We start from the raw sequence: 16,098 nt of genomic DNA, 5'->3' as shown, positions 1-16,098 counted from the left end.
AAAGTATTTGGGTAAAGGTAGGAGTGTTTGAATAGTGTTTTTGATGATGAAAATGGATTCAGCACCATCCAAAACACTTTGAATCCGTAAAGTTGAAGTTTGACAACTTTAACATGGATTTACAAAAAAAATTCCCAGATTTTATCAAAATCTCACCAAAATTTCCATTATTTTTTAGACAAGTTTGAAACGTAACTAAACTACCACTTATAATTTACTTAAGCTTTTATAATTTCCATCATAATCACAATACTTTTGTACTTCGAATATACTATTTGTTCTTCTCCTTCAAGTAATACATAATAATCCCAATTGCCACATTGATGACGACTTGTGCAGCGATGGTAAAGATTTTTAACAAATTGTTGCAATCTAATTCTTGATGGTCTTGATTTCTTGTTGCAATCTATTTCTTCTTGATGGTCTTGATAAGATTATTTTGCTATTGATTTGGAAAATAAATTTCAGAGTGATACGAATCCCGGGGTGTGGTTATTGACTATAATATAGCCCAACGAAAGAGTGCATCACAACGGCACCCGCTAAAATGGGTTGAAATGAAAGTTAAAATGAGTAGAAGAATAACAGAAAATAAATTGATATAACATTGGAGAGGGACAAGCAGTTTATACACCAAGAAGGAAAACTTATAACGACATTTTGTATTTTCAAATGTTCACCATTGACAAAACTTTTTTATTTATATCATTTTGCTTTTCAGATTTCGCAGCAGTTTAAAAAGGACATCAAAGAGCCATTCACAATAAAGAAAGACATTGTCTATCAAAATGTGATCTTCTTTTCAATGTGATCACCATTTGATCATTAAGTGACAAAGTCCCGTTACTATGTAATCCTATTTACATATTCCTTGGTTATTTGTAGACATCAATACAATTGTATTACCTTAACGTCTGAATGGAAGTAGGCAAAGATGGGTGGCATTGGAACTTTGATGGTATAACGTGTGAAATGAAATATAGACAGACTCCTATGTACCATAGATTTTAAATCTCATAGTGAAAAAATAACATAATTTAATTACAGACACTTATAGTGAAAAAAAAAACATAATTTAGTTCTCTAATTCATAAAACAATAAGTGGGAGAAAAAATTATAGTATTTAAACCCGTACTTGGACTAAGTCATCCATAGAACAAAAGGTGGCAGCAATTTTTTTTTTAATGGTATTTAAATTTGTACTTGGACTCAGAGTTGACTCAGACTTGGGTTGAGGGCAACTTGGATTCAAATTGAATCGGATGATTCTGTTTATTTAAAAATATTTAAGTATTTAAATTTTAAAGGAAATTTTATATTTTAAAGATTTTAGTGATGATTTCAAAAAAAATATTGAAATTTTGAAAGAAAACATTATAAATAAATGAAGTATGACAAGTGATATTCCAACATTATTTATATTGGGATCATTATTATTAGTATTTGTGAGAGTTCGTCACAATACATATGATAAATTGTACTTAAAAATCCAAAATCTATATTAGAAAAGGTTCATGTTTCTTTAGATTTTTGGATATGTAAATTACTATTTATTGCATATGTATGCAAATTATAATTATAAAAAAAAATATAGAATAGCAAAAATAAAACTCACAAACCAAGGAAACCTTTTAGGAGAAAACTCAAGGTAGTCACTTTTTTTTTCTCTGAATAGAAAATGGTTGCAAGTACAAAGAAGTAATGTGTGTGCTCTCTCTATCCCTCTCAGATACTCTACTTGCATGTGGAACAAAATGCCCTCGAAAAGAATGGAACCCCTTTTCCTCCTAGTGGCCATATTAGGTGTACTCTAACTTATAGATGAAATAACCTTTTTCACTGGAATTCACCAAAATCTAGCAATACAATTCAAGACTTTTTGTTGTTTAAAATACATTTTTGAATGCATAAATGGATTTTGTGCCCTGAAAAACTCTTGGCACACTCTAATTATGTAGATTAAACATTTTAAACTCATGTTTTTAAAAATATCCGTCGGATTTTGATTAAAATTAACGAGGAAAAATGTCATGAAAAAGCCCATTTCATCTATAAGTTAGACTATGCCACCCAATTATAACATAAATCGATAGCCTACTAGTGGTTAGGTTTCTCTTTCAACTCTTGATTGGAGATACAAAATGGACTTTTATAGATTCTTGATTTGAGATGAAAATGGTTGTGTTTATAATTTGGATATAAATTACCTGTGTTCGATTCACCAAACGAGAATAGACAATAAATTATCTGCATTCAATGAACCACATGGGAATAGACACAAAAAAGTGTCTCAATTTAATGTAACTAGAGAAGAATAAGCATGCATAAGGTTAGCAAGTATGTAATAGTTAATATTTAAAAGTGGACCAAACTTTGTTTCTGATGCAGGAGCATCCAGCTAAGGCACCATGACCGGGTGTTGGTCTCTGCCAGGTTGGAGGGTTGAATTAGCATATTGTTTTTTTTATATCTTCAGTTTGTCAAAGTAGGAGGTAGGATTTTGTTTTATTTTAATCTCAGTATTAGTCAAAGGTAGTTTGGTCGGTTAGGGTTATTTACTTCTTTGTCTTTAATAAACAGTAGATTAATAATTGTCCTGTCATTTTAAGAGAAAAAGACAAATGTGTCTAAATGTAAAATCTTGCCATATAGGCAGAACCGAATACTTAATAGTTATGTAACTATAAGGTCTACAATTGAAAGTAACTACACAGTTCCATTAACTATAGACAAAGCATATAAATGTAAAAATGAAAATCATTGACAAGGTTCAACATTTTCAGATACAAATAATAAAAAGAGACAGAGCATAAATTTATCTATCATCCATCTGTACTATCGTCTACACATTGTGCAACTATATTTTTTTCTATTGTTTAACGATTCAAAAATAACAAGCAAAGTGCAGGCCTACAACTTTATGTTTTTTTTCCTCTCTTAAAAGAAAACAGAGCACTGTAAGTCGCATGTAAGTTCCAAGAGCATAATGGACAAGCACGTAAACAAGCTCGTGGCCAAGAGAATGTCCACACAGCGAAACAATTGAACGAAAAAAATAGAGTCCAGGCATCGATTGAATAAAACAAGACAAAGGTAATTCATTACGAACTATCATACACCATTTCTTTCCTTTCTAAACAAAACAGAGTCAAAGAGAATATATAAATGCTATTATATAAGAGTCCAGTGTTACATTGTCAAAACGAATAGAGTAAACAACGACCGCAAGACAGGGAAAACCCTAGTCAAGGGATTGACTTTGTGAAACCCTCAAGCCTAACTAAAGAACATGACTAGAACGAATTACAAACTGGAAATTGTAAACAGAAGTATGCCCAGGTCGTGAAATGACTCAAACAATAGACAACAACCGAATAGCGAGGTGCAGCCACCAGAGAACTACAAACCCTAGCTACAATTCAACAAAACTGTGGTGACAGAGCCTACCAGCAAAGCATTGAAGGGTTTGCAAACCAAATCATTGAAGCCATCCATGCCCAAGGTCAAACCCTCGACCTGTGCAACCAAAACAAGCCAAATTTAAGCACACCATACATAACAGTGAACGAGCAAAGATACAATACAAGTAAGGGAAGAATATAACTCACCTGGGAGCGCGATAGAACAAGGACCCTCATGCAACAGAGCCACAGAATACAAAAAAGACCCGAGACAAGAGGAGCGAACGTTGTTAGTCTCTAAACCAGGAGAAGGCAGAGATAAAGCAAGGAAAGACAAATTACCTGAAGACATAGCCGAGTGAGCCATTGTGCTTAAACCCTGTGCACACAGGAACCATAACATAAAATGATTTTAGCAGCAGAGCAGTATCAAGAAAAATAACCAACAGCAGAAAGGAACAACTGGAAGTCTGACAAACCAAACCAGAAAATCGATTCCAAGTACCAGCAAATGATAACCCATTGTGCCGAGGAAGACAACAAACTAACCTCCAAAGCGAAAAATAGTACCATACAACAAAGAATATAGTTTCCAACAACACAGGTGAGTCTGTGGAACCACATTCATTCACAGACAGAATCAGAACAGAGTATTTCCATAGAAACCCTCGCAAAGCTCTCACAATAGAACGAAATGCCGAAAATGACCAAAATGCCAAAGGGTTTTGCATAATGACCAAGCAGGAAACGAGGATCGAGGTAGGAGGACAGGTCAGATTCATATTCATGATCCTTATTAAATGATTGCAACCACCAACATAAATATCCACTGATCATAACAATAATCAAAAACCAAATCATCAACCAAATCTGCCTTCATCAATAGCGTCAGACAAATGTGTGTTAAGTTACACATTGGAGTGTGGGCTAGGTCCCATCATAGTGGTATCAGAGTAGATTTTTGTTTTTTCTAAGGTCAGTTAGAGAAATGGAGGTAGGAAGGCGAGGTCATGGCAGAGGTGTTCGAAGGATAGCAGAGGAAGGACTGAGAGAGGAGATCAGGATTCTTACTGCCCATTTGGAGGTAGTTGAGGCAGGGAGAAGAAGAGATCCAGAGGTAGGCGATGATAGTGAAGAGGAAGCTGAAGCGACAACAGATGGATCAGATGGAGAGGGCCCAGAAATGAGACTATTGAGATCTATCTTAGTGGCAAGCAGTAAACCCAAACTAGAACTCCCAAATTATGATCGAAACCTATCCATAGAGGTTCTATTAGACTGGATCAGCGAGCTAGATAAGTATTTCGAGTGTGAGGAGGTCAGTGAAGACTGCAGAGATAAATTTGCTACGACGAAGTTGAAGGGACACGTAGCCCTGTGGTGGGACAGTGTCTAAATAGAGAGAAGGAGATTGAACAAGTTGATGATCAAAACCTGGTTAAGGATGGTGGCCAAGTTGAAGGGCATATTTCTGCCGAAAGACTATCAGATTGCACTACACATACAAGTGCAGAATCTGAAACAGAAAATAATGACGGTGAGGGAGTATGCTGAGGAGTTTTATCGAGTGAACCTAAGGGCTGGTTATACAGAGTATACCACAGAAAAGACATCCAGGTATGTAAATGGTTTAAGGTTAGAAATTTTAGATGAAATTACTATTGTCTCCAAAGAACATTGAAGAAGTGTATCAGAGTGCTATGAAAACTGAAGAGAAAATTACTAGAAGGCTGAATGCTAGGAGAGGAAGAGGAACTGGCAGAGGAAGAGGCCAGTCATATGGCATAGGACAGACTACTAGCAGTAATGAGGAAGGTAGTAGTTCCAGAGCTTCCAGATCATCAGACAAAGGTGATAATGCGAGAGGTGGTAGGCCATATCAGCGAGGTAGGGGAAATGGCCGAGGTAGAGGAGCTGGTTATCAATGCTACAAGTGTCATAAGTGGGGACACAGATCATTTGAGTGTCCTAAGGTAGACCAAGCTGGACAGAGGGGTGCATATGTTGCACAACCAGAGGAAGTAGAGGCACCTCCCCAAGAAGCAGAGAATGCTCCAGAAATAGGGGAAGCCCTGGTGTTGAACAAGGTGTTGTTAAAACCAACCAAGGAAGCCACCAAACAAATGCAACGGAAGGCTTTGTTTCAAATAGTTTGTAAGTCACACGGTAAGTGTTGTAAGTTAATTATTGACAGCGGTAGTACAGATAACTTAGTGGCCACAAAGATGGTGGAAAAGTTAGAATTGAAGCGATTGAAACATCCCACACCTTACAAAGTTTCATGGCTGCAAAAAGGCCACCAGTTGTTGGGGGATGAACAATGCGAGGTGGAGTTTCAAATAGGCAGATATAAGGATAAGGTCATTTGTGACATCATGCCGATGGATGTATGTCACATACTTCTAGGCAAGACATGGTAGTACGACAGAAAGGTGGTACATGAAGGAATGATGAACTGTTATAAGTTTGTCAAGGATGGAATCAAGCACATGCTTGTACCCATCAAGGAGGAAGGGACAACAGGAACAAGTGATCCAAGAGCATTGTTGGTCAGCGGAAAACAATTTCTAAAACAAGTTGAGGAAAGCGAGGTAAGTTATGCAGTTGTAAGAGAAGAAAAAACAGTGTTGTTGCATACAGAGGTGTCATATTTAACCCCAGAAATTCAGTAGATGTTGCAGGAGTTTACAGATATAGTGGTAGATGACTTACTAGATAAATTTCTCCCCAAAAGAAGCATAAGTCACCATATTGATTTCATACCCGGAGCAAGTTTGCTGGATAAGGCAGCTTATCGGATGACCCCAAAGGATAATTAGGAGATTGGAAAGCAGGTGCAGGAACTGCTAGACAAAGGATTGATAAGGGAGAGTTTGAGCCCTTGCGTAGTTCCAACAGTTCTTGCTCCCAAGAAAGGAGGAGAGTGGCAGATGTGCATAGACTCGAGGGCCACCAACAAGATCACCATCTGGTACAGGTTTCCATTGCCAGGGATGGACGACATGATGGATTGCCCAAGCAGGGTAGCATATTTTTCTAAGATAGACTTGAAGAGCGGGTATCATCAGATCCGAATTCGAGAGGGGGATGAGTGGAAAATAGCCTTTAAGAAGAATGAGGGACTGTATGCATGGCTGGTTATGCCATTCGGACTAAGAAATGCGACCAGTACATTTATGCGGCTAATGAATGAAATGCTGAAAGAATACATTGGAAAATTTGTGATAGTATACCTAGACGACATACTAATTTTTAGCAAAACAAGGGAGGAGCACCTTTGACATGTTTGGAAAGTGCTGGAAAAATTATAGCAGAATAAACTACTGATAAATCTAAAAAAGTGTACTTTTCTACAAAAAGAGTTGATTTATTTGGGCTCTGTAAAAGCAGAAAACGAGCTGAAAATGGATCCAGAAAAGATTGTAGCGATAGTCAATTGGCCATCCCCGAAAATCTTATTTGAGGTATGTAGTTTTCATGGGCTGGCGAGTTTTTACCGAAAATTCATAAGAAATTTTAGCGAAATTTGTGCACCTATGTTGGACACTATTAAAAAGGCCAGTCAGCCTTTTCAATGGACTGATGCAGTGGAAAGGAGTTTTCAGCTACTAAAGAAGAAGATCATAGAGAAACCGATCAAGAGATTGCCAGATTTTAAAAAGCTTTTTCAAGTTCGATGTGATGCTAGCGGTACGGTTATTGGAGATGTACTTATCCAAGAAGATAAACCTATTGCATTTTTCAGTGAGAAGCTAAATGAAAGCAGACAAAAATATTCGTCCTATGACAAGGAGTTCTATGTTGTTGTATAGGCATTCAAACACTGGAGGCATTATTTGCTGGGAAATGAATTTGTGTTGTTTGCAGATAATTCTGCACTACAGTATGTAATGCAACAACATAAGTTGAATCACAAACATGCCAAGTGGGTGGAATATTTGCATAGTTTCACCTTTGTGTTGAAACACATCAGTGGGTAGGCCAGTAAGGTGGCAGATGCATTGAGTAGGAGAGCTTTACTTTTGCAGGAGAGTGTTGTGTAAGTGTTGGGTTTTGAGCACTTAAAAGATTTATACCAAACTGATACAAATTTTAAGGAGGCCTATGAGGCATGCCAGAATCCCTTGGTGAGAGATAACAGTCCATGGTTGGACTACAACTTGCAAGAGAAATTGCTATTTAGGGAAGGACAACTACGCATTCCTGACTGCTCAATGAGGGAAAACATTATTCGAGAGAAGCACAGTGGAGGTCTAGCCAGACATTTCGACATAGACAAGACACTCAAGCAACTCAGTGATTTCTACTTTTGGCCAATGATGCAAAGGGATGTACAGCGATTTGTGACCAGATGTAAAGTGTGCCAGTTGGCGAAAGGTCACAGTCAGAACACGGGACTATATACACCATTACCTGTTCTAAGCAGACCGTGGGACTCAGTCAGCTTGGACTTTTTCTTGGGTCTACCTAAGACACATCAAGGTTACGACTCGGTGATGATAGTAGTGGACAGATTCTCGAAGATGGCACATTTTATCCCTTGCAGAAAAACCAATGATGCCACTCACGTGGCCCACTTGCTTTTCACAAAGATTGTTAGGCTACATGGGTTGCCTAAGTCTATTCTTTCGGACAGGGATGTGAAGTTTACAGGGCACTTTTGGCGTACCCTGTGGAAGAAGATGGATACACAGTTGAGTTACAGCTCTGCTTATCACCCGCAAACCGATGGACAAACAGAGGTGGTAAACAGGAGTCTGGGAAACCTGCTACAAAGCTTGATTGGTGAGAATTCGCGGATGTGGGATCGAGTGCTTGCCCAGGCAGAGTTCGCTTATAACAACTCGCCTAATCGTAGCACCAGTTACAGTCCATTTCAGATCCTGTACGACATGCATCCTCGTGGAGTGCATGAGTTGCGAGATCTCGAACTGCAAGAAAGGCGAAGTGCAAATGGAGAAGATATTGCTAATGCGATGAGAGATTTGCATGAGCAAGTGAAAATTAAATTGCAGGACAGCAGCCAAAAGTATAAACAGCAAGCAGGTTTGAAGAGAAGGGAAGTACAATTCAATGTAGGAGATGAATTCCTCGCGCATTTGCACAAGGAATGCTTCCCCAGAGGTGCATACAACAAGCTAAAGTATAAGAAGATAGGCCCTTGCAAAGTCCTCAGAAAATTTTTAGCGGATGCCTATGAGATACCACTGCCACCAGGGATAGGCATTTCACCCATCTTTAATGTAGCAGACCTGTTCCCTTACATTGCTGACCCGAAAGAAGAAGAAGACAGAACCACCCAGCCTACATGGAATACCCAGGATGGAGGAGAAACTTGGATGAGACAGATGCCTTATGTTCAACCTCCCAAAATCGAGAGCATTCTCGACACTCAGGTGGCCAAATAAACTCGGCGGAAGGAGTATTTGCAATACTTAGTCAAGTGGAAGAACCGTCCTATTGAGGACAATTCGTGGCTTGATGCTAGGTAGATTGAGTAAACAGGTTCTTCAGTCGAGAAGCTCATGGACCAAAGCCATGATTTCTTTTTTCCCTGGGAGCTTGATGCAGGAACATCCAGCTAAGGCACCATGACCGGATGTTGGTCTCTGCCAGGTTGGAGAGTTGAATTAGCATATTATTTGTTTTATATGTTCAACTAGTCAAAGTAGGAGGTAGGATTTTGTTTTATATTAATCTCAGTATTAGTCAAAGGTAGTTTGGTTGGTTAGCGTTATTTACTTGTTTGTCTTTAATAAATAGTAGATTAATAATTGTCATGTCAATGTGTCTAAATGTAAAATATTGCCATATAGGCAGAACCAAATACTTAATAGTTATGTAACTATAAGGTCTACAACTAAAAGTAACTACACAGTTCCATTAACTGTAGACAAAGCATATAAATGTAACAATGAAAATCATTGACAAGGTTCAGCATTTTCGGATACAAATAATAAAAAGAGACAGAGCACAAATTTATCTATCATCCATCTGTACTATCGTCTACACATTGTGCAACTATATTTTTCTCTATTGTTTAACCGATTCAAAAATAACAAGCAGAGTGCAGGCCTACAACTTTATGTTTTCTTCCTCTCTTAAAAGAAAACAGAGCACTGTAAGTCACATGTAAGTTCCAAGACTAGAATGGACAAGCACGTAAACAAGCTCGCGGCCAGGAGAATGTCCACACAGCGAAACAATTGAACGAAGAAAACAGAGTCCAGGCACTGATTGAATAAACCAAGATAGAGGTAATTCATTACGAACTATCATACACCATTTCTTTCCTTTCTAAATGAAACAGAGTCAAAGAGAATATATAACTGCTATTATATAAGAGTCCAGTGTTACATTGTCAAAACGAATAGAGTAAACAGCGACCGTGAGACAGGGCAGACCCTAGTCAAGGGTTTGACATTGTGAAACCCTCGAGCCTAACTAAAGAACATGACTAGAACGAATTACAAACTAGAAATTGTAAACAGAAGTATGCCCAGGTCGTGAAACGACTCAAACGATAGAAATCAACCAAATAGCGAGGTGCAGCCACCAGAGAACTACAAACCCTAGCTACAATTCAACAAAACTGTGGTGATAGAGCCTACCAGCAAAGCATTAAATGGTTTTCAAACCAAATCGTTGAAGCCATCCACGCCCGAGGTCGAACCCTCGACCTGTGCAACCAGAACAAGCCAAAGTTAAGCACACCATGCATAACAGTGAATGAGAAGAGATACAATACAAGTAAGGGAAGAATATAACTCACCTGGGAATGCGATAGAACAAGGACCATCATGCAATAGAGCCACAGAATACAAAAAAGATCTAAGCAAGAGGAGCGGGCGTTGTTAGTCTCTAAACCAGGTGAAGGCAGAGATAAAGCAAGGAAAGACAAATTACCTGAAGATATAGCCAAGCGAGCCATTGTGCCTAAAGCCTATGCACACAGGAACCATAACATAAAACGATTTTAGCAGCATAGCAGTATCAAGAAAAATAACCAACAGCAGGAAGGAACGGCTGGAAGTCCGACAAACCAAACCAGAAAATCGATTCCAGGTACCAGCAGATGAAATAACCCATTGTGCCAAGGAAGACAAGCAAACTAACCTCCAGAGCGAAAAATAGTACCATACAGCAAGGAATACAGTTGCCAACAACATAGGCGAGTCCGTGGAACCACATTCATTCGCAGACAGAACCAGAACAGAGTATTTCCATAGAAACCCTCGCAGAGCTCTCATAGCAGAATGAAATGCCAAAAATGACCAAAATGCCAAAGGGTTTTGCGTAATGACCAAGCGGGAAACAAGCATCGAAGCAGGAGGACAGGTCAAATTCATATTCATGATCGTTATTAAATGATTGCAACCACCAACATAAATATCCACTAATCATAACAATAATCAAAAACCAAATCATCAACCAAATCTACCTTCATCAATAGCGCCAGACAAATGTGTGTAAAGTTACACATTGGAGTGTGGGATGGGTCCCATCAGTTTCTCTAACGAAAATAGTTAATTACGCTGATAGGCATCCCCTCTATTGGAATTGGCCACTTTAATCCATTTTCTAATTAATTTTTTTTATTTGATGGTTTACACTGAAAGATGTCAATATATTCTCATTGTCACCACTCCATAAATTGATGGAATTCACACCATTAACTTCCTTACGTATCGAAATAACATGTTTAAACCATACTAATTATTTTTTTACAAATCATGATTAGATTAGTTATTAGATTTAAATTTTATTATTATTATTATAAATTTAATAATTATTATTAAGTTTTATTATAGTAATAATATTAAATATCTATTACACTAATATTAATAATTATATAAAATTAATTACACTTATATAATACTAATATTACTTATTATTAAGATTTTGATAAAAAAAATACTAATAAAATTAATATTAATAATAGTTTATAATAATATTACATTGATAGATTGTTACATTAACAAAATTATAGTAATTATAAAATCATTAATAAAATTATTATTTAAACAAAGTCTTTTGATTTAATTCATGTGATTTCTACCAAAAAGCTTTGTTTAATTCATTACGGATCACAAAAGCTTGAATACAGAAAATATTATTATTTATTATTACTAATAATATTTTAACAATAAATATCAGTGTACTAATATTAATATTTATATAAATTTAATAACAATTATCTAATACTAATATTACTTATTATTAATATTTTCCATAAAAATATGGATAAAATTAATATTAATATTAATAACATTATTATTCATTATTATTAATAATATTTTAACATTAAATATCATTTATATTAATATTTATATTTATATAAAATTAATAAGAATATATAATACTAATATTAATTACTATTAATATTTTCCATAAATAAATAATCAAAAAATAAATATTAATATTAATAAATTTAATAATATCCACACATCTATCAAATATAAAAATATGACAAATATTGTTACAATGTTTCACACTATTATTAATTGGATTAAGAATAATATAATAATATTAATATTAATATTAATATTAATATTAATATTAATATTAATATTAGTGGTAAGCTTAATAATATATTTTATTTATAAATTCACATAAAATATCTCTTATTTTAAGATTAATACTTTTATAACTTTAATAGCAATTATGTTATACTAATAATTATTATTAATATTTTTTTTAATACTGAAAAAATTAATATTAATAACATTAATAATAGTAATTATAATAAAATTGCATTAATACTTTATTGCATTGACAATGTTGCATTATTAATGTAATAATGATATATATTAATACTTTATATTAATATAAATGTTGTTAATGACATTATTAGTAACATTTAGTATGTTGGGCTATTCAAAACATAATATAATTTGTAATATAATAATAATGTTACTATTAACATTGATATTAAGATTATTAACAATAATAATAATATTAATATACATATACATATTATTAATAATAATATTTATGCAAATCATATTAAAAACATAATATGGCTAGCCATGACCAATTATGGTCAACCATGGTCAATGACATTTACTAATGTGATTCATATATGTCGATCTATCTCATCAACATTCATTGAATGCCATCAAACATGGCCAATGAATCAACCCTGCATACGTCAGCTATAACTAGCATAACTACATGGTTTATAATCTCTTGGGGTTAAAATATTTATAATCCCTTGGGTTTATTGATCCCTTGGATTTATAATATTAATAATACCTTAGGTTTAATATTATTTAGGGTTTATATTCTTAAGGTTTAGGGTTTATTCTGATTTATAATATTCGGTTTAGGTTTTATAATCTTACGGTTTACAATGGTTGAACATTTTGTTTAGTATCAGGGTTTGAAATGTTATTTTTTTAATATTCGGGTTTATAATATTTAACGTACGATGTATAATATTAATCATAGGGATTATAATATTAATATTAGGGTTTATAGTGTTGGGCTTTATAATGCTAGGATTTATAATATTTGATTTAATATTGGGGATTGATATTGTGGCATTGGAATGGTATGAAAATCTATTCGTTGCAGTGTGACAAGCATCATCGCAATGCCACAAGAAGTGCGACGTTATCACAATGATACATTACATTGCTATTTATTCAATGCCACATTACAAAATTGAATAAATTAGGGTTTAATATTCTAGGGTTGGACAATGCTTAAACATTCTAGGGTTTCATATTCTGATGGTTCAACCATGGTCAAGTAATATCCAACATTACATTGTGACTAAGGTTGTCTCAATATGAAAATTGACCATGGTCAAGCATGGCCAAACATATTTATTTAAGGGTTTATAAGGTTTATCTTAGGGTGTATATACCTTGGGTTTATATTGTTGCCTTCGATTGAATGTTATTCCCTAGGATTTATAATCCATTGAGTTTTTAGTATTGTTGCCTTGTGTTTATTATTCCCTTTGATTTAAAATATCCATCATGCAGAATTGTGGTCAATCATGGTCAACGAAGGTCAATCTTCACCATCCATGGTCAATCTTGGTCAACCATGACCAACTATGCCGGGTGAAATCAATCATGGTCAACCATGGTCCAACGTCGCATGGTGACAAATATTTGGTTAATATGAAAATGAACCTTAGTCAACCATGCTCCAATGTCGCATTGTGACAAAGACTGTGTCAATATGGAAATCAATAATGGTCAAACATGGTCGACCATCGTCCTATGTCGCATTTTGACAAGGATTGTCTCAATAAGAAAATCAGCCATGGTGAACCATGTTAATTTTAGGGTTTATAGTATGTATCTTATGGTTTATATACCTTGGGTTTATAATATTTATCCCTTAGGTTTATAATCCCTTGGGTTTTTTAGTATTAATCCTTTTGGTTTATTATTCCCTTGGGTTGATAATGTCAATTTCTTGGGTTTATTAATCTAAATGTTCTTATTCCTAGGGTATAATATTATTCATAGGGTTTATAGTATTAATTCTTGGGTCTAATATAAATATGCTTGGTTTATAATCATCGTCAACCATGGCCCAACATCACAATGTGACAACAATTTCCTCAATATGAAAATTAACCATGGTCCAACGTTGCACTGTGAAAAAGATTGTCTCCATACGAAAATCAATCACGGTCAACCATGGTGAACCATGGTGCAATGTCGCACTATGACAAAGATTGTCTCAATACGAAATATTATCCTTAGGGTTTATAATATTAATCCAATGATTTAATTCTAGGGTTATACCATGCTTAAATATTATGGGGTTTCATATTCTAACAATTGAATCATGGTCAAGCATGCTCCAACATTGCATTGTCACAAAGAATGTCTCAATATGAAAATCGACCATGGTCAACCATGGCCAAACATATTTATTTAAGGATTTATAATATTTATCTTAGGGTTTATATACCTTAGGTTTATATTGTTGCCTTCAGTTGAATGTTATTCCCTAGTGTTTATAATCCATTGATTTTTTAGTATTATTGCCCTCTATTTATTATTCCTTTTGCTTTAAAATATCAATCATGCAGAGCTGTGGTCAACCATGGTCAACGAAGGTAAATATTCGTCATCCATGGTCAATCTTATCCAACCATGGTCAACCATGGCTAGTTGTGCTGTGTGAAATCAATCATGGTCAACCATGGTCCAATGTCACATGTTGACAAAAAAATTGTCAATATGAAAATGAACCTTGGTCAACCACTATTCAATGTTGCATTGTGAAAAATATTGTGTCAATATGGCAATTAATAATGATAAGACATGGTCAACCATCGTCCTACGTCGCATTGTGACAAGGATTGTCTCAATATGAAAACCAACCATGGTCAACCATGGTCAACCATGTTCATTTTAGGGTTTATAATATTTATCTTAGGGTTTATATACCTTGGGTTTATAATATTAAATGGTTGAACCATGACTAAATATTGTAGGGTTTCATATTCTAAGATTGAACCATGGTAGAGTATGGTCCAACATCGCATTCTGACAAAGATTCTCTCAATATAAAAATTGACCATGGTCAACCGTGGCCAAACATATTTATTTAAGGGTTTATAATATTTATCTTAGGGCTTATATACCTTGGGTTGATATTGTTGCCTTCGGTTGAATGTTATTCCCTAGGTTTTATAGTATTTATCTTAGGGTATATATACCTAGTGTTTATATTGTTGCCTTTGGTTGAATGTTATTCCCTAGGGTTTATAATCCATTGATTTTTTAGTATTATTGCATTTTTTTATTATTCCCTTTGCTTTAAGATATCAATCATGCATAATTATGGTCAATCATGGTCTATGAAGGTCAATCTTCATCGTCCATGGTCAATCTTGGCCAACCATGGTCAATCATGGTCAACTGTGTTGCGTGAAATCAATCATGGTCAACCATGGTCCAGCATCACATGTTGATAAAGATTTTGTCAATATGAAAATGAACGTTGGTAAACCACTGTCCAACGTCGCATTGTGACAAATATTGTGTCGATATGGCAATCAATAATGGTCAAACATGGTCAACCATTGTCCTACGTTGCATTGTGACAAGGACTGTCTCAATATGAAAATCAACCATGGTCAACCATGTTCATTTTAGGGTTTATAATATTTATCTTAGATTTTATATACCTTGGGTTTATAATATTTATCTTAGGGTTTATATATATTCGGTTTATAATATTTATCTTAGGGTTTATATATATTGGGTTTATAATATTTATCCCTTGGGTTTATAATCCTTTTGATTTTTAGTATTAATCCTTTTAGTTTGTTATTCCCTTGGGTTTATAATGTAAATCCCTTGAGTTTATTAATATAAGGGTTATTATTCCTAAGGTATAATATTATTCATAGGTTTTATAATATTAATCCTTGGGTGTAATAAAAATACGCTTGGTTTATAATCATCAACAACCATTTCCCAATGTCACATTGTGACAACGATTTTCTCAATATGAAAATTAAGGATCATCCAACATTGCATTATGATAAATCTTTCCCCATATGTAAATCAATCATGGTCAACTATGGTCAACCATGGTGTAATGTTGCACTATGACAAAGATTGTCTCAATATGAAAATCAACCATGGTCAACTGATCAGATGCCCAAAAAATAGCTCAAAATTCAAAATTGTTGAATCGGTTTGGAACCTAAACAAC

This window comes from Pinus tabuliformis, chromosome 2_2 (genome assembly GCF_031772625.1).
Source record: "Pinus tabuliformis cultivar Carrire ecotype Pingquan chromosome 2_2, CPIR1, whole genome shotgun sequence".
Classification (NCBI taxonomy): Eukaryota; Viridiplantae; Streptophyta; class Pinopsida; order Pinales; family Pinaceae; genus Pinus; species Pinus tabuliformis.
This window is presented reverse-complemented; position numbering follows the sequence as displayed.